This window comes from Ursus arctos, unplaced genomic scaffold (genome assembly GCF_023065955.2).
Source record: "Ursus arctos isolate Adak ecotype North America unplaced genomic scaffold, UrsArc2.0 scaffold_3, whole genome shotgun sequence".
Lineage (NCBI taxonomy): Eukaryota > Metazoa > Chordata > Mammalia > Carnivora > Ursidae > Ursus > Ursus arctos.
Window position 1 is genome coordinate 12,700,741 of NW_026622985.1, and position 21,041 is coordinate 12,721,781.

At 38.7% G+C, this 21,041-nt stretch overlaps 1 protein-coding gene across 8 annotated transcripts in view; it reads right to left on the reverse strand.

The window, feature by feature from the left end:
• Nucleotides 1–21,041, reverse strand: part of SUGCT (succinyl-CoA:glutarate-CoA transferase) — a 756,457-nt gene that overhangs the window by 372,388 nt on the left and 363,028 nt on the right. The window lies entirely within an intron of this gene.

Sequence of the window (21,041 nt, forward strand, 5' to 3'; positions counted from 1 at the left end):
AAAAAAAAAATACTCCCTGATGTGTACCGCCCACATTTCACCTATACTTTTGACAATATACTCCTGTCCACCAGAAATGAACATCTTCCTACGTGACCCCTTGTGGACCTGTCTGGGAATTTTATTGGGATATAGACTGAACAGAAGAATTGCAAGGTCACAGGAAATTGGCTAAGCAATGCCACACTGTCCTCCAGAATGTCTGCCCCAGTGTGCACTCTCCCAAAAGCACATGTTAGCCACTATATACCCGCATCTCTGTCAACACTTGGCTCTATCCAGTTTTCTAATTTTTGCTACTTTATTCAGTGTAAACATTGTTGTTTTCATTTGCATCTCTCTGCTTACTAATGCATTTATTTTTCATGGTTCTATTCTTCTTGGGCATTTAGCTTACACACCCTGGAGATTTTTTTAACTAAAATACTTGCTTGTTTCTCCTTGTCCTCTGCAAGATCATAAATTCCTCTACAGTGGGCTTGTTTTGTTTCAGTTTGGTTTTTTGCTCATTTTTGCACTGCCTACCACAGCACCTGAGGAGAGACAAAATATGTATACAAAACCAAACTGAAAGCACAGAAATATGAGTGGATAGGAAAAGTTACAGAGAAAAACGAGTACTTTGAATTTTAAAATAATTTGGCTACAGTTCACTCTCTTCTTGCTAAAGCCATGATTTTCCTTGGCCGCTGAGCTGAAAACGGCAGCACGGGGAGAGAAGGGGAAAGAGAAGGTGCTGAATTCTAAGGTGGGGATTCTACTGTGACGCATACCAGTCAGAGTGCAAGCACATTCTCTTCACTACTCACTTTAAGGACCTAATGGAAGTTAGGCTGGCAGCTTGATCTTGATAACTCCCAAAGCCCTGCTCTTAAACACAGGCACAAAGACTGGTTAAGAAAAATGCCCTGTTTGCCAAGATGAGTATGTCCTAGAGAGTGAGTCGGCATTTACCCAGTCGCCAGTGCAGACAGCTTGACTTTCTAGAACTCCCCTGATAAGTATAGAGCAACAGTGGTCTCACAGTTCCTTCAGGAACACTTGTTGGATGTACATGATGAGACCTGCCAAGTGACACATTATGGTGATCAAAACGAGGTCTTTGGAGTCCAACAGACCTGGTTAGAATTTTGACTGCTGCATACCAGCTATGTTACTTTTTTTTTCTTCTGACATCCTTTTTGTCATCTGCAAAATGTGGACCATAACGCGGCTTTATAGGGCTATTTTAATAACCAAATGAAATAATGGTATAGCGCTTGACAAATTGTGGCTGTTTTATTATGCCTATTATTTCCTCAGGCTATTCCACATTATCAAGATTAAAGCAATAGATGAAAGTATGCTGATAATATATGAAATAAGTATTGGAAAGAAATGTCTGTACCTATGAGAAGTAATTCGGTGGGAGGTTTTTCTTGCAAAGTTGAATTGCACATACAGCATGGAGAAAATATACTATTTTCAGAAAGGAAAATTTGGTTCTAGTTTGAGTCCCAGTTATACCACCTGCTTGCTGTGTAAGTTCAAGCAAGTTAGTCCCTTAACCTCAAACCAGTATGCAGACCACTGTTGATAGAGATAATATTATCTACATCGCAGAGACACTGCAAAAATTGGATCTCATAATGAATGCAAAAGCCCTTTCGCAACTTGCAAAATAGCATAAAATATGTTAATATAATTTCCAAAGTCTGACAGCACCTTAGTTTTTACTGGCATTTAGTTAGTGCTAAAACAATACCTATTCTATGATTCAAAATGTCAGAAGCATTTTTCTAGGAATGAAATAATGTTGGCATATCCTTTTCCTTTTACCTTATCATTGAGAGATGTTCAACTTTTACTTAGTACTTGGTAAATGAGAAGATTCTGCCTAACATTTGAGACAAAAGACAAGGAACCACCATTTCCCTAACTCTATAAGGACAAACAAGAGAAATGTTTCTCTTATAGTGCCAGTGAAGAAGTTTGCTTGTCTAGACCAATGGTTTGTTTTTATTTTATGAAAATGGTGATGCTTGTAAGTGATCTGATTCCCTTCTTTCTGATGGCTAGAAGTCTCAGACCAAAATTTGAGGTCACTTCTGAATGTGCTGGACTACACAGCATTTAGGATTTTGCGTTCTCAACCCTTCCCAGGCATATTTTATTATTTGTACACATATTTTTCTCTGCCCGGATTTTCCTACTTGCTCTTTTATCTTCTTGAGGAAGAAAGTTAAATAAGTAAATAAACAGGACAATCTCAGTGACTAGGGAGGAGCGAGTCTGGAGGCTGCACTTTAATCTTTGGTAGGAGAGCACTATCTGTTATCTGTGTGTCTTCCTCCTGCCCCTGGGCCATCCCAGAGCATCTCATTCGGTCTTTCTTCACCTGCACACCCACTTTACAGGGTTGGCAAGGGTGGTGGGAGGGGTCTTCTGTGTTCTGTCTTTACTCAAGAAAATGTCTCAGTGAAATTTCAATGCTTGCTTCTTGTCATTCCTTCATATTGTCAATACTGAGATTTAAACTTTGGGATTTTTTTGAGAAAGATTTCTTCAAACACTTACCTAGCTTACCAGCTTTCATATTCTAGTCTTTAATATTCTAAAGTACCTTAAAAGCTAAACATGCCTTGTCTACATGCGGTGCTTATATAACAATGGTGTTTATTTTGTTTTACATAGCTTCAACCTCCGCCTGGAAACTTAGAGGGCAGAATGTCCTGCTCTAATAAAAAAAAAAAGCTCGGGGAACAAAACTGTAATCTTATCTGGTTCAGTATATTTTAGCAAGGAGGGAGAGGATTATTTTTACTGCGAAGATCAAATCATAGCCCTTCACTTTCCACTGTAGGCTGTGCACAAAATTTAAACTTTTTATATTGCTTAATACCTCCTATAGGACATTTATTCGGTAAGTGGTAATAATCCTAACATTTGCATCCTTCGAACTGCTTTCACACAGTTTCAAAATCCAAGCATTGCAAATTATTAATGCTAAGTGGACGAATAGGTGGGGATGATTTCTTACATCAAAAAATATCAATGCTAAATGATACAAAAATAATAATAGTTATCATTGCCATTAAGCATAGTAATAAAACTGAACTACCAAAACACAATACAGTCTGCTTCACTATGGACACATTTTCTTACTTCATTTTTTTATAAGGGCAACACCAATAATCAAATTAAGTTGACCTACAAATGAATGCCACTGAGGACGTAAAAGGGTTAAAGGAAATCAAGTAAAGGAAAGAGTGTTTTGTAGATATCCCTGGTTATTATTCTAACAACAACAACAACAAAGGAGTAGAGAAATTCAAATAGATGTAATGGGGTGCACTAAAGTGACTCATAATGATTAATTACATAAAGCATGTATATGTTATTTTCTAAACATCCCCAAATAGAAACTCCCTCGCTCATAATGTAGTCAGTCTAAAACTAGCCTTATGCTACTGTGTTTTGACATTTCTTCATCATCTCCGGGAATATTAAATTCTCACCACCTGATAGTTTCCTATCTGTATTAAACATTATTAGGAAAAGTGCTTAATAGTCATTTGGATGGTATTAAGTTCAAAACTCTTAAGATCTCTGTCAAGAGGCCAGTACATCCGAACGTAAAGGGGACCCCACAGTAAAGATTGTATCATGCTTTATTCAGAGCTGTATAACCACAAAAATTATTGCTCAGACAAGCACATACGATTTCGTCTACATCTACATCTAAGATTCTAATGTATATTTCTGTTTTCTACTGTTTAAATTCCCCTCTCTGAACACCAGAGCTGCACACGGGATGTATTCAGAATTAGACTGAAGTAATTACTGGCTACTTGGTTAATAAAGATGAAGCTTTCAGGATTAATGAATAAAGCCTAAAAAATACTCAAGTAATCCACAAAGGGTAAAAAAGTCATGATAAGTTTAATGGTGGGTTTTATAGTTTTATCCCTAGCTTTAACAAAAATATGAATAACAGCTTAAAAAATATCTTTTTCTGTTACCGTCACAGGAAGGCAAAAACTCCCCATCAGATTTACTGACCCAGATTGATAGGAAATACAGCTTTCCTGAACCTGGGGCTCAAGGGTCTGCTGCACTGCTTACACAAAAGGGAAATGTTTCCTTCCCAAAGAGAAATACGCAGGCTTAACGGTACTATGGTGTGAAATTGCTGGGATAAAGAAGAGGCTCCTTTCTCAAAAACTGTAGAAAGACCAAGACCTGATGTTATTTGAACCCCTAAATGCAGCCATTCCTGACACCAGGAGTGCCTCCCTGACTTTGGCAATGATGTGTTTCTAATTTCATTCTTTTCTCTTTAATCCACTTTGAATTAGATTTTGGTCACTAACCAATTAAAGAGTCTAAGATGTTGGTACTTATTTTTTTAGGTTTTGTGGCTTATTTCCTATTGTTCTGTCAGATGTCATTGAGAGCATAACTTAGACCTTAGAATTTTCTGCTGCTAATTTGCTTGAAAACTAGATAATCTTCTTTGAAATGCATAAAGTAAAGCTAACCAAGCACATAAAAGAGCCTACGAAACTCTCCTTTAAAAGAAAATTTTTCAGCTTCTCTCTTCTCCGCAGGCTGAGAAACACATCCCTCTCTCAGCTCCCACAGCGGCACCCGCATGGTAACTAGTGATTTAAGTGTCTGTAAACTCCTTAGGGACTAGGACCAGGTCTTTCATCTCCGTATCCCCAGAGCCCAACCAAGTACTTAATATGTGGCACGCCTTCGGGAAACGCTTATTAAGTTAATGGGTCTCAGCATCTCACAGCTAACTACTGGCCTGGCCCTGGCTGGCTAGCTCACCTCCAATTCTGAGAACAACCATCCGAAACTTTCCATTCTCATGTTCCTCACAATTGCCTTGTGTTCCCCTCTTACCATTCACAAATCATTTTGCCTCCACTGGAGTGAGGAAATGAACAAAGCACAAACTCCCTCTACTTCTTATCCCTTCACCTTCACACCACCCATCTCCCCCTTCTTCCTGCCAGTCTCAGGGCATAAAGTGCCTTTCTCCTTGGTTCTCTTTCTTCTCCCTTCCCATATCCTGCATGTTCAAGATCTTATTCCACTTCCTCTGTTCCTTCTTTCTCTAGAATATGCAACCTCTTCTCTGATGGTAACGCCTTCTGGGAAGTGCAAGGCTCTCCCATCCTTGATCCAACGTCTCTCTTTAATCGTCCCTTTGCCCTTCCATTCACAGCCAAGCTCCTGGAAAGATCAATCTAACTGGTTCACTCCCTTCCATGAACAGCTAAACCTACGCTACTGGGGCTCGGCCTCTCCCACTCCCCAGAAATCTCTCTGCATAAACAACACCTGTCAAGCACTTGTACAACTTGGCAAACATTAAGAAGTCAATGTCTGGTCACTGATGCAGTGTTCCTCTGAACTTTAGTTAACTCAGCAATAACGTTAAAATGAAAGTCTGTGTTACAATATTTCATTAAAATGGGGAAGTCAAGTCATAATGCTAATGGCAAAAAGATGAAACAACTGAAATATTTTGTTAATGTGGAACTGCCATCAACGTATTCATAGACGACGGTGCTGTATTTAACCTGGATTCTGCATACAATGTGAAGTGCATAAAAATAAGTGATATTGTATGCATACAATTATCTCTAAATTATAAAAATTTTAAATATATACATATTTTAAAACATCTCAATATTTAGATAAATGACAATTAGGATATTACATTTAAATCAATAGAAATTTGTCCTGCCATCAAAGATCTATAGAGAAGAGTGACTCACAAAATACTAAAAATATTCATAAGTCATACAAATAATTATATTTAAAATCGTTGTAGTTTTGGAATGAATCCCTTTGTGATCAACTGTCACCCATAAATTATAAAAACATGTTAAGAAAAACAGAGAGTAGGCAAAACTTATGGTTGAAAACATCTTATTTCTTAAAAACATGTTTACCATTAAGATGGCATAAATAATTTTTCAACTGTGACTGAAGGCTTTTGGAAATTACTGAAAACCAGAATGAAAGATAAAGAAAACTGTTATTAACTTAAGAATTACGTCTTTGATTCTTACAAACTTGCCTAGATTCCATATAAAATCATTGGTAGAACAAAAACCAAATTTGTATCAAATACTGTTAATGAGATTTAATGTCCTTCAGTCTCATCAATAATATCAGAGGGGACAAAAGGTCCACCACAAAAACATAATCTATTTGTATCAGATACATGCAATTGACATCAGAAACCATATTAAAGGAAGACTGCGGAAAACAGTTGGATCATCTTACATAAGATGTTTTTTAATTGTACCAATTCAAAATTATTTTCCTAAACATTTAAACCAGATCTAATATCATGCCATGAACACATGTAGACATTTAGCTGCAAAATATAAGTGTATTTCCTCTGTCTTATATGTCTTTCGGATTTAGAAGTGATAAGTTCTCAGAGGAGATGGCAATTAAAGAATTGCAAATCGTTCCCAAAACTAGCAATTCTTTGTATGCATCTGCAAAAGGATTGGCCATCTTTCGAAATATCATCAAGTAGAGATTAATAATGTGCAAGAAGCTACATAATTTTTAAAAACATGCTGTACTTGCACCATAGTGCATTATTAGGTGTGATCGAAACATTCCAAAAGCTATGAGAACATTGGATGCTGTAGAAAATGATTTTTCAATCAAACAAATAGGTGGCCGACAAATCAAGGGGTTTGGTAATATTCTTGGGCAAATCTGAATTTACACTAGACTCAAAATTTCTTTATCATGTGCTGAGTTAGAAGACTTCTTTCTGAAAAGGGTAAACAGAATTATAGACATTTTCTTACTTTCAAAAATAGAAGTGGTTCTTCACCTACATTTCAAAATAGATTTGCAAAAGAGTAGAAAGCATATAAAAAAATATCCTCCAAGCATGTAAAAATCAACAAAACCTTCTCAAATAAGACAAGATTATAGCTTTTTTATTTATGTATTTCTCCATAGCTCTCATAAAAAAGATAAATATTGATATTCAATTACTATTCTGAAATATGTATTGCTTAACTGGATGCAATATTATTCAACTTAAATCCACCTTTTGAGACTAATAATTTGAGCAAAATGAAAGAGCTATTCTTTAAAAGAAATAAAAACTTAACTGAGGATGTGCAAAAACCCTACAGATGACACAAGCATGATTCCCAGATTTTAATTTTATCGATAACATAAAATTAAATTTTGTACGCTTGAATTACCTTCACGCACTTTGGCTCTTTATTTAATACAAACTTCACAATAACGCACCCCGCATTTCATAGCTGCTGCATGGTATTTTACTTTAGCTTGTACAGTTATTATAGCAACTCATAGTCTACTCTGAATTATCTGAAAAGTCTTGGAGGTTGAAGGGAGTGTTTATCAAGAGATTTAGTAGGCTGTCACAAATTTTAAAAAACAGGAATTGTTAACCAACTCTACTGAACGTAAAGACCACTGTTCCATTCATTCATATGAGCTGAGAGACGGATGATGTGGTATTGATTTAATTTCATCATAATTAAAACACTGTTATAATTCACATATTAAACATTCGTTTATAGGTCCAAAAGCTTTACTGCTGTGGAACAATGTTGATACTATTGTTTGGATGAGATAATGGGATCAGTATGTTACTCTACGAAAATCACTCAATATTTAAAAAATAAAACCTTATTTTGTCAAATGTTAATATGAAATGTCTTTTGAAACCTCTTGCCTGCTTAGGATCAAATCTGGAGAATTCAATACTACAAATTAAAAGTAATGTGAGGCCACCCCCACCAAAATACACACACACACACTCAGTTTGGGGTGTCACACTTGAAGTGTTTCTTAATCTTTCCTGATTTATTTGGTCCCTTTGAGAACATAAGGAATCCTACAGGTTCCTTCCCTCCATTTCCGATGTGTTATATACACACCTATCCATGGCTAAAGCCTAACATAGGATCTCTCCTAGGGAAAATGGGCCCCAGGTTAGTCAATTTTCTCTTCAAAAAAGATGATTTTCCTTCTGTGGTCCCCAAAGGATCATAAGATATGGTTTAGTTTTGTTTTGACTTGTTCTGTTTCATTATAAGAGTTCTAAAATAATTTTTTTAAGATTTTATTTATCAGAGAGAGAGAGAGAGTGATTGAGCAAGCGCACGCATGAGGAGGGAGGGGGGAGGCGGTGGGGGGCAGAGGGAGGGGGAGAAGCAGACTCCCCACTGAGCAGGGAGCCCAATGCTGGACTCGATCTCAGGACCCTGGAATCATGACCCGAGTCGAAGGCAGACACTTAACCAACTGAGCCACCCAGGTGCCCTAAAATAAATTATTATAATGTTTCTGCTGTGGTAAAGTCACTCTAAGAAATCAAGCCATTTGGTAGTGTTGGATCCTTATTCCTGAAGAAACCATGCAATGATTTTAGCCAAGCTCACATACAAATCCACAGGAGGCCACCCTTCCAGTATGTTCCATCCCTTAGGCCTGCTCCCCTGGCTACATGATCTCAGATCTCAGGCTTCTGGACAGGTGGATATTCAGAAGGACTGAGCTAGACACTGTTCCATATACGTGGCAGAAAAGTATTTTTAAAATGCTCACACTCAGTACAAACTGTGAGCACACCAACCGTGGAGGTGATTGGGAACTTCTTGCCTGTTACAATAAGAGCAAGAATTATTATTATTACTATTATTATATATTATTTATTATTAACGCATTTTTCAGTAGCTTAATTTTTTAAATAGCATTATTCACAAGCACAAAGCAATTTTAATTTAATACTTTCTCACATTTTATGGCTGATTATATTGTTAAAAACAGAAGAAGCCATTAAGAGACTAAAAAAAATCCAATAAACTCCTCGGCCACAGCACTGAATTTGTGATCAGAAGACCCCATCTCTCCTGCTCATCGTGTGGCCATAAGCATGTCTAAACTCCCCAAGTCTGTTTCCTCATCTGTAAAACACACATAACACTGCCTACCAGACAGAGTTCTTATGAGGTTTAAACTAGATGATTCATGACTTGGCTTCCACCCTAATTTTTAGTCCTTAGACTGAAATATCCTTATATTTTCTCAACATGCAACATGTTCTGGTCACACCAAACTCCTCAAGGTTCTCTAAAGGTGAGAACCTTTAGAATTCTTCCCTTGTTTTGAAAGCTTTCTTCCTCTGTTTGGATAATATGGATTAATTCAACCACCCTCAAGGAACCCTTCCCTGACCATCTCCAAGTTGAATCAGCTCATCCTCTGGGCCCCAAGATCAACCTGCACAAATGTAATATTTAGGGGCGCCTGGGTGGCTCAATTGGTTGAGTGTCTGCCTTTGGCTCAGGTCATGATCCCAGGGTCCTGGGATCAAGCCCTGCATCGGGCTCGGCAGGGAGCCTGCTTCTCCCTCTCCCTCTGCCTGCCACTCCCCCTGCTTGTGCTTTCTCCCTCTCTCTCTCTGTCAAATAAATAATTTTTTTTAAATGTAATATTTACCTGTTTATTGGTTAACGCCCTGACCACACTCTACATTCTTCAAATTACTAAACTATGCCTTCCACTCCTTCCATCTCATCATTGGTACTTAGCACATGGCTAACCCACAGTGGGGGGTGGAGGGCAGGAAGTGGATGAACAATTAAATGAATGCATAACATGCAGAAAAGCATCAGGCTTGGTTATTGTGATACAGTACAGATTCAGATTCGGTTAGCACAATCTGAAATTTAAGCCCTTAGAGATGATGGAGTCTATGCTTGCCATGATATCCCTCCCATCTTGCGATTTAAACTTCGGAACAATAACCGCTAGTGTTCCTGAGATGTTTTCCAAAGAAAATGAAAATCACCATCAAATGAACCCCACATATGGTCAGCACACTCTGTTAAGAATGTTTTATCTTGTTTGTATTAAGTTAGCATCAAGGTCTTTCAGCTTACAAATCCCATGAAACAGGAAAACTGACATACAAGACTTCAATATACCACAAAGCCAAATGGTAAGCATGCTTTTCTCAAGTTTCAGTGTGGTCACTGAATTCAATTGCTTAGCAGTAGAATTTGAAGGGTTATGCAGATCTCCTGCTATTGGTCCATATGCTTGCTAATTAGAACAATTATATCTTTACGCCAAAATGTACATATTATGTTTCAAATAGCAGTAATGGCAAAGAAAGATAACTGATTCCAAATAGTCATTTTCTGTAGCTAAAAATTACAGAACTACTCCCAACTTGATATGTTATAATTAGAACTGTTCAAAAGAGACAAAAAATAGCAATAAAGCAAGAAACAAATAAACCTTAAGAGTGAATCACAGTACTTTATACCTATACAAACACATGCATCCCTGGGGTTCCTAAGCTAAGGAACTACTCCAAAAGAGGCAGAAACATGCAGGATAGAATTTAAAGGAGAGAAATTGGAGTCAGGTGAGCAATTAGGTTAAAAACCTCCAAACAGTGGGATCCTGGGGACTTGTGGTCCACTGTGGGGCTGAATGAGCTGTGTTTATTGCTGCATTTCCAGGCCTTGGAAAACTCAACCTTTCATGTACTTTCGAACACAGAATGATGATCTCGACTAATACTCTCTGTGGTGGGGTGAAATTTCTGTTGTAAACTCACCTACTTTGCCTTCTGTTCCTGATCATGTTTTCCTTACAGGTCTCAGTCTTACTGATGACAAAACAAACAAAAAATCTTTTAAATTGACCATTAAAAGGAAGACTTTTTCCCCCACCTCATCCTTCTTCCCAAGATGGTGTTGTCTGTGTCAAGAGGAGCATTTGGTTCCCGGAGCCTCTGGGTTCTCTCTGGCTTCGCTGAGATGTCCTGCGATCTGCCGTCTGCTGGGACACCTCTGCTAGTGAGATGGATTTCTCATCATGGTGTCTGGCTGGCACCCACTGCTGATGACCATGAACCTCGCCACTGTGGCTGGCGGTGAGATCCCCCATTCCGCATCCTCCTTTGGTCCACTGGTCCTCTCAGAACAGGGGTAGTAGAGAGGGCATAGGGAGGAAGAAGCCTTCAGCTGCTTTCTCTGCGGGACATTTTGCCATGATGAAGGCAGGGTCTGCAACCTTCCCATGCTTTTCCCCAGTGAAAGGGAGTACTGACTTTCAATGTTCTCGAATTCAGACAGATTTATTAATATTTAATTCTCTCCTCCCAGTTTCAAGATCCCTCCTGAAGGTCGCAGGATGTGGAAGTAAAGGTATTCTGTCCCCTTTCTTGACCTACTTCCCTTTCAGGGACTCCCTCCAGCACTGGGACATTTGCTCCTTCTCATGCCGTGGGAACTTCCCATGGATGCTGATCTGTGCTCTGCTCTGCTCCTCGAGTCCTCCTCCAAGTTCTGATTTATAGGAAAAGCACTATATACACCCCTCTGAATATATATACATATTCAGAAGAATTCATTTCTGTGAAGTTATTTAACTTGAACCATTCTTAATGGTTTCAATGGAATTAACAAATCATGGGGGTTTTTTGTACAAACTTTTCACTCATCAGAGAAAACAGAACAGAAATAAAAATCACAGATCTCCCTAAACAAAAGAATCTGAAATCTGTTGGCCGAAAAGAATTTCCCGTTGTTAGGTATGGGGCAATTACTGTAATCGAATACAGTTTCTAATATGCAGAAATAGAACTCAAGACCAAAATACCACTTATTCAATTTTCATAAAGACGGTTCTGAATTTATAATACTTACGCGATTTTAACTCTCTACCATTCCCAAATGATATCCCAAGTAGCAATTTACAGGGAGGCTGTCACAGTCTTCCTTCTCTGGGAGAAATAACTGATCACACCAGGAAGTCCAACCAAAGTAAATAATAAAAGCTAACATCGACTGAGTCTGCTATTATGTGCCAGGAACTGCTATAAGGGCACCTCGCCGCAATGTTTTGAGGTAAGTATACTCATTTTGAGTTGGTAAATTAGGAAATGGAGGCACAGGAAGGGAGACAGTTCTCAACACCACTCACAGGCTAAGCAGTAGAGTCAGAATTTGAACTCTGGCAAACTCACCGCCAAGTCTTCATGTCTAACCACAACGTGGCACTGCCGCACAGGTAAGGGAAACTGAGGGCACTGAATATGAGGTGTAAGAAAAGAGGCACCAAGGACTCTGCTGTCTTTATAAGGACAAAAGAAGGGACCGAGATCCCATATTTAGCGTTGGCACGCGTAATAATTCCCAGAACCATATGTTTCAAATGACCCGATCATTGGGTCTTTCGTTTCTGATCACTTGACATTTTTAAGCATGAATCATCTAATGAAAAAAATTACAGGGCTTTCTTTTGAACACATTGTTTATTTGTCACCAAGAGATCTCAGATATACTTTAAACAAATTCCTTCTCTAAAGGAAAGACTACATACCCTCATGAATGGCATAATCCAAAAATAGAAATTATTTAAAACAGCTCTCACACCTTTTCTAAATTTCCTACATTGTGAAATGACAGCAGTGTCTCCCTTTCAACACTGCCTTCTAGTCAATGTAAAAAGAAATAAACCATCCCCACATGCTCATATTTGGTGTTTACTTTTCCGTCAGTCATCTAAAATGGGACGCAGGAAAAGGGATGTGTCTGTCTCTGTTAGAAAGAAAAGAAAAGTGAAGGAAAGAAAATCTAATGCAACAAGAGAGTTGCCAGATTTGGAACTGATTGAAAGAGTTTCGTGTCACCAAACATTTTTCAAAGACCGATCAATCTGCAACTCTTTTTATAAACCAACCTGTAATGACTGGTGTTTCCACACATTTTCTTCACACAGTTGCTTCTGAGTTTGGCAGTGCCTTTGATTTGAAAACGAATTTCAAACTTTAGATGATCACACAGAACCTTTTTGGCATCATGGAAAAGAATATTTAGATCATAAAGACTTAAAGGAATGTAAGCTCAAGTTCCAAGTAGTTTAAACTTTCATTACAGAGATGCCGAAAGCCACATTGCTCTGCTTACACAAGGATGTTTATAAATGATGCCATTTGTAACTCTGACTAATTAAATGAGAATTTAAAAGGATGTGAGCAAGAAAAGCATGGATTAAAATTGATATTAAGTGAAACATATAAATTCTACAGGATGGCAAATACCAAGATAGACCCAAGCACCACTGTGTGACGGTTCCTATTCACATCTTCTGGCATCCAGGGAAAACCACCTTGGAAAAACCAACAAATCCTTAAAATAACAGAAAAGTGCCAGCACTAACAGTGGTATACATAGTAATCCCTGGGAAAATTCAAGGAAAGGAGAGTAATGAAATTTGTCACCTGCTGACTGGTTTCTGCTGCTTTAGAAAACAAAGACACATCAGATCAGGGTTCAGAATGTACAGCCAGAAAAGAAACGGAATTCCTAGCGGCAAAGTAACTGACTCCATTGTAAATACAAATCGCATTACCCGCATCCCAACACCCAAAGCACCGGTTCTCACAAACGTAGCCCCCAACCAGCCACAGGAACATTTTTTGGGGACTCGCTCGAAATGAAGATTCTCAGGCTCCACCTAAGCTGAATCAAACCTCTGGGGATAAGGCAGGCTCATCTGTGCTTTCATAAATCCTAAAGATGATCTTCATGCTGAAGTTGGAGATCCACGGCCTTAAACGTCACAACATGATCACTGAAAAGTAGAGATGCTCTTCCTCTGTCTGTGAATCCTAACAGTTGTAACAGTTAGCAGGTACTAACTGTTACACTTACTCCCTCACCTACTCACTCAAAGCGCTCTGCATGACATATTACTAATATTCACTCATTTAACCCTCATGTCAACCTTGTAGCTGCTATGCCCATGCCACCCACTAGCACAACAGGGCACAGCGAAATTAAGTTCCTAAGAAAAAACAGTGCTCTTATGAGGACAGTGGTTTTCTTGAATGTAGATCTACCAAGAGCAACAGAGGCATAAACCAAGGAACGAAGAGAGGATTTTCATGTACCTCTGAAGCAACTTTCACTGGCAAAAATTTTCAGGAAATTTTGAAATTTATTTGGAAAGGCGAACAGGTCAAGGTCTAGATTTCCATGAATCAACTTCTTGAAATGATGCCATTCTAATAGCCTTCTTTCTGGTCCAGAATGGGATCTGGACTGAGTCCAGCTAGCCAGACGCACTGAATAGTGTTGGTGGAAAGTAGAATGGCAGGTACCAGCACATTCCATCCCTGCTGCCAGCCCCCCAGCCTCAGGAAATCAATGGATATTCTTAGCATCGGTGGACAGAAAACAAAATAATTCATCTCTGATCATTTGACACTTCGAAGCATGAATCATCTGATGAAAAAATTAGATGAAAATAAAGATAAAGATGATGGGGTCCAAGTGTTTAAATGACAGCTAAAATCAGGGGGGGAAAAAACCCAGCAGCCTCTTTTTGTCCCCTTATTTAGTTCTACCACCTCGTTTAGTGACCCAGGCTTGAAACCTGGAGGTCTTTTTCAGCATTCCTTTCTCCTCATTCTCTCATCCAAGAAATCACCAAAGCCTAAAATTATATTGTTCAGACTCTTGTATATGTCACTTTTTTTCCATTCCAATTTCCCTTACTTTATCTCAGGCCTTTATGATCTCGTCCTGGATCACCACAATGGTGTCTGAATCTCCTTCTCATATAGCACGGAGACCAGCCTCCAAGCCACTTCTAATCATGACACTTCCTTGCTCAAAACCCATCAGGAACACTCCCTTGGTGACAAGGTAAAGTCCAAACTCCCTACACATAAACGTAAGCATCTTCGCAGCCTGGCTCCAGCTTTATCTCCAGTGGGCTCCTGATGTGAATCCTAAACCCAAATGGCAGTTCTATACTCATCGTCTCCAAAGCACATCACGGATGTTCCAGCAATGCTTTATCCTTCTCCACAGCTTCAGACAAAAGATAAAGGTTCCAAAATACAAAGCGAAAACAGGCATTAAAGCACAGAATAAATTAATGTCTGTTGACTCTTCAGGATTTGATTACAGATTAGTGCTTCCAATTTCATTATTCTGCTACATTGAATTTATAACCGTTAGGAGAAAATAGTAAGATCCTAAAGTTTAACACAGGTCTTTGGTTAGCTTATCTGGCAGCATTTGGGTTAAATATTAAACCTGCGCTTTCAGATGCCAGAGAGAAAAATGTTTATAAAGGAAGAAAGCTTCTGCTCCAGAGGTTCACAGTCATGATGTGAGGCAAATACCCAGCTCCCTCCTTCCTCTCTCCACAGAAGCACCACTAGAGCCAAGGTTCCTGGGATCTGACCAAATTCATTGCTGGAGGAATAGGAATTCCTATTCATCCGTAGGAAATAACTGTCCAACTACCAAAACCATTCAACCAAGTCCTTCAACTCTATTAAAAAACTAACAAGAATCACCAACATCTAAGGGAAACCAATGGAGTGATAAAAATGTTCCAGGGGCCCCTTAAGCATCCACCTCGTGATTTCAGCTCAGGTCATAATCTCAAAGTTGTGGGATTGAGACTCACATCAGGCTCCGCGTTCAGTGTGGAGCCTGCCTGAGATTCTTTCTTTCTCTCTCTCCCTCTGCCCCTTTCCTCTACGCTCTCTCTCTCTCTCTTTCAAATAAATAAATAAATCTTTTTTTTTTAAAGGGTTCCAAACAGAATTAATCCCTAAAAAGTAAGATTTTTTTGAAAGAAATAAAAAGAACTTTTAAAAGGACTATATTATAATCAATGAGACTAAAGAAAATATTGCATTCTTTTAAAAAAATAGTTGATAAGAAAGAAGGGGAAGAAAGAGGAGGAAGAGAAGGAAGGAAAGAATCAGCATTTTTGGAAATTAAAAACAATGTGGCTGAAATAAAACAAATCAACAGATGAGTAAATAATAAAGTGGATATGCATATGAGAAAAATTTCAATTAGTGATTTGGAAGATCATAAGAAGTCTCTCAGAGTAGAATAAAAGGGACAAAAAATAGGGCTTGGCAAAAACACTAAGAAAAAAAAAACATAAGGAATCAAGCATGTAGTGTAAGAAACAAAATTAGCATTCTCTACCAACAGTGTGATGTCCAGCAAAACATTTAGAAAATTATTAAAATACATATGAGTTTACTAAGCCAGATGGAAACAATATCAACATAAAAATCAGTAGCTATCTCACATGTTAACAATCACAAATTAGAAGATGAAGCCCATACAGATTTCATTCAGAATTCAAGCAACACTCAGGATAACTAAGAATAAAGATAAAGTAAATGTGCAAAAGGTATTTTTAGAATAACTGTCAATCTTACCAAGGACATATAATAAGGCTTAAATCCTAGAGAAACACCATGTTCCTGGATAGGAAGATTCAATATTGTAAGAGTGTGAATTTGCCCCAAATTAATTTATAGATTAAAGGAAAGCCCTCGTCATTCTAAAATCTATATAAAATAGATTCATGAAATGAGCAAGGTCATTTTTGAAAAAGAAAAAAATCTGGCCTAACATACTATGCAAATAGGGTAACTAAAAATCAGCAAGAAACTAATCCAGAGATATACGGACTGAACAGTAAACAGAATAGAGAATCCAGGGAAAGATCCATGCATATATGACATTTATCATTGATAATGGTACTATTTCAAACCAGAAGGAAAAAGAAAACTAACAATAATCAATAATCAATGCCATTGGGATCCATGACATTTTACCTGGTTCGAAAAGAAAAATAAAGTTATTTTACAATCTTATCTCACATCATAGACTAAAAGTCTTTGATATAGGGGCGCCTAGGTGGCACAGCGGTTAAGCGTCTGCCTTCGGCTCAGGGCGTGATCCCGGCGTTATGGGATCGAGCCCCACATCAGGTTCCTCCGCTTTGAGCCTGCTTCTTCCTCTCCCACTCCCCCTGCTTGTGTTCCCTCTCTCGCTGGCTGTCTCTATCTCTGTCAAATAAATAAATAAAATCTTAAAAAAAAAAAAGTCTTTGATATAATAAAGAGCTAAAAACAAAGCTATAAAAATGTCAAAGAAAGCGAATACAGCTATTTTAATTACTTTGAGAGGGCAGGTCTTCTTACAGAAGACACAAAGCTCAGATGCCATAATGGAATTTAAAAAAAAACTGACTTATTTGACTACATTAAAAACTAAAATGTCCTGTTGGGCAATAAATAAATAAATAAATAATTTTTTTTTAAAGCATCAAGTTAAAAGGCAAGCATCACTCAGGGAAAACAGTTTACTCTTTATGAATAGAAAAAGGGTTAAAATCCATAATATACAAAAGTAAGAACTTCTTAAAATCTAATAGATAAATAGGCAAAGAATTTTAACGGTTAAGACAACCAGACCTAAAAAATTCTCATTCTCATTTTTAATCTAGGAAATGAAAGTACTTGTGCTAACATTTATGAAATGCAAATTTTACCTCCTTTTGAATCACATTAGTGAAAGCACCAGTGAGACCTATTTTGGATTTCAGACCTCCAGAATTATAAGATAATAAATGTGTATTGTTTTAAGCCATTATGTAAAAAATTGTTTTAGCAATAATAGAAAACTAATACCATCAGACACTGTATCAGGTGATACAAACACTAACATATGCTCTTGCCTTCGAGATCACAGTCCTTCCAGTGGAGGAAATAGATACAAATTATAATTCTTCAGATAGATATTAAATATCAATATATAAGACTTTCTGATTCTTTTTAATTATGCATAATTTCATTATATCTGCTGATACTGTCACTTTAGAACTCTGTAGACATCTGCATGCTATATAAAATTGATCTTGGTCGTTGGATATTATTGGTTGGAAGTAAATAAATTTACAACTTTGTCCTAAATATCTCAGTCTTTGCTATTAGGGCATTTTTTATGTCTTCCTGAGTCCTATAGATGATGTTATGAAATTATTTATTATTAAAACAGGGATAAAGGGATGTTCACTTTCTATGGACTCTGGGAAACAAACTGAGGGCTTCAGAAGGTAGGGGGTGGGGGAATGGGATAGGCTGGTGATGGGTATTAAGGAGGGCACGTATTGCATGGAGCACTGCGTGTTAAACGCAAGTAATGAATCATGGAACTTTACATCAAAAGACTAGGGATGTACTGTATGGTGACTAACATAATATAATAAAAAAAAAGAGTTTGGCAGACATTCATTATAATACATTATTGAGCATTTATGCATAAAACATAGTTTACGTAATCGATTTTTGAATCCTGAAATTTTTAGAAAGTAAGCAAAATGTTTGTGTTAGTGGAACTTCTTCAATGGAATTTAACAAATAAACCACACGAGAATTTCCTACTGGGGAAGAGACTTGCTGGCACTGTCCACAGGTGTTAGGGCCTCACAACAGTCGTGTGAACCCCTCGTTGGCAGAGACAGAAAATGATTTGTGAATATGCAAATGGTAAGAAGTTTGTTATCTTGTAATCTGCGGGGCTGCTCCAACAGTGACTGCAAGTAGGTCTCCTCATCAGCCAAAACTAAGAGGAAACGGGACAACTCAGTCTAGTTACTCCCTTGATGGGAAGTTTCAAATATTTATGAGATGCTTTCCTTTGTGGCTTATTTTACATTTCCTACACAAAATTTTCTCCGAATTAAAGTGCTTTTATGAGACTTTCAGTATTAGTTAGAGTCAAGTCAAGAAGCAGAAATCACACCATTTCTCTTTTTCAGAGATAATCGAATAAAAAGCATTCTCCCTAAAGTTGGTAGCAAGGTAACTGAACAGATAAGAAAACTCTAAGGTATTACAAACGTAGTGACTACAGGAAGGAGTTAGCCCTTCTGGGACCAGGGGAAACAAAAGAAAATGTCAGAATTATTAAACTTGGGCCCTTAGAGATGGGAGCTGTGGAGTTGAAACTCAGATCTCCGAGAAGGTGCTGGCCAGGGAGAGCTGGTTTCTCTGAGATAGGACATTTTGAAGTGAATTCTGCAAGTGTTGAAAAACTTGAACTTGGACTTGGCTGCCGCCACCTGAAAACTGTGCTGCCACAGGGGAGAGGGGTGTTGCTGGCGTGATGAGCACAGGAACCCCAAGTGAACTGCAGTCCATGGGAAGAAAACAGAAAAACGGGCAAGAGAAACTCTTTTCTTCCTCTTCCCACCTTGCTGACTCCCTCTAGTGCCTCCCCTGTGCAAGATTAAAACAGAAGTCAGGTGGCAAAGCAGCACTGTGGTTGAGAGTCCCAACTCCAACATCAGAGAGCACAACACAAAAGCACGGATATGCCGCTGAGAAACAACTTAGCAACTGGTTCAGCCCTTCGACGATGCACGTCCACAGATACCCTTTCCTATAAACAGCAGCAACACAGCTCTGCTTCCACATAACAAGATGCAAATGAATTCGTATTAGTACAAGAGATGCTGTATTAGTATAAAGGAAGATACCCTCCCTTCAAAATCAATGGAGACAAAAATCTCAACAATTTTGGTAATCTATCCCTACGCAATGCTACTCCCCAAATTTGGCCACGGTCCCATCTGAATTTTCTCTTACCTAGTACTAGTTGGAAAATCATCTCTAAAAAGCTGTAAGATCCAGAGAGGAAAATACACATAGCTGCTACGCTATTTATGCAACCGGTTTCGAGGCTGTCACTGACATTTATAAATTCCTTCTTTTACCATCTCTTCCAAGTTTCCTCTATCCTCAGCCAAAACATCAATAAGTCAGTGTTTTTACCTGGTGAGGCAACCCAAACCTTCATTCCTGACGTGTCTGGATCCGGTTTTGTTATAACTTCTACTACTGGACATGGAAGTACTAGGTCGAGGCTCCCAAGAAAATGTGCTGGGTTTCAGACACGGTCCTCCCCGCCATTACGGTGTGGTACCAGCCCTATTTTTCCTTGGTAATCAGGATCAGTTACTCCAGCCGGCAGGAACCACCTTTATTTACTTGTCGCTGCAGTGGCATTTGAATCTCTGAAGAGTCAGGTGGCCTTGTCTTCAAGTCAATGAACTGGTACTGCGTCCCTGGTAGAGGCTTTCTTTCCTTATGAATGTGGCTATTGAACCTCCAGAGCTTAAAGTTGTAGAGAGAGAAGCCAAAATTCCAAGAATGGGCTTTCCAGCATTACAATTCAGGGAGCCATCCCTACCTCCTTGATTTCCTGACCCATGGGTCTTGGCCACAGGAGAGCCTGCACCAGACAAGAGACTCCTGGTTCAAGGCAGTGCATCCTGGAAGACAGCACCCATCTTTCCGGCTGCTGTCTCCAGTCCATTTGTCCACTGGGAAAGCTGCCTCCGAGTGATGAGACAAGGGGTAAGACAAGTTCATTTCATCGGCTGGAGCCTAAGGCTGCACATTTTTGTGTGACACGCTGCACAGTGCTGTGCAAAATCCAAGACAATGGATAATACATTCTGTGATTCCACGGACGGCAGTGCTGGCAAAGGCAATATGGGCAGGGAAGGCAAATCCGTATCAGGATTACATATCAGTGGTGGTGGACAAATGGGTTCAAAATAATCAACCCACCACGAAGTAGTCTCTGCTATTGGCAGGGTAGGCACTAAACAAGGCACTAAGCCTTGGTGAGTAGTAATCTATGTTGTCGAGCCCATCCACAGCCTCTGTCCCTGCATCATGGCTATGTTGTGCATGGACCCATTGAGCAGGTACTGGGGTGGCTGAGAAAAGAGGCTTACTGACATCCATAAAAAACAAGGTGTCGTTTTGTTTGCCTGAGAGCCGTTAATGAGCATGAACATGGGACACAAATATCTTCACGTTCTATACCTACTCAGGAGAGGAAGGTGATAGGTTACAAATAAGACAACTGAAGCCTAGAGAGCTTTGGCAATTTCAAGAAGTTCAGTAACTTGCCCCAAGTCACAGAAAAGAAACCAGAAGAACAAGAACTCTCCCCCAAATATGTTTGATTCTAGCCTACACAATCTCTCACTATTCTACGTGTCTCTAAAAGAAGAACAGGAACCAGAAGATGAAATTGAAACAGAGAAAGGACATGATTACATTATCAATAAGGCTAAGGAAAAAAAAAAAAAAAAACCCCAAACCCTAG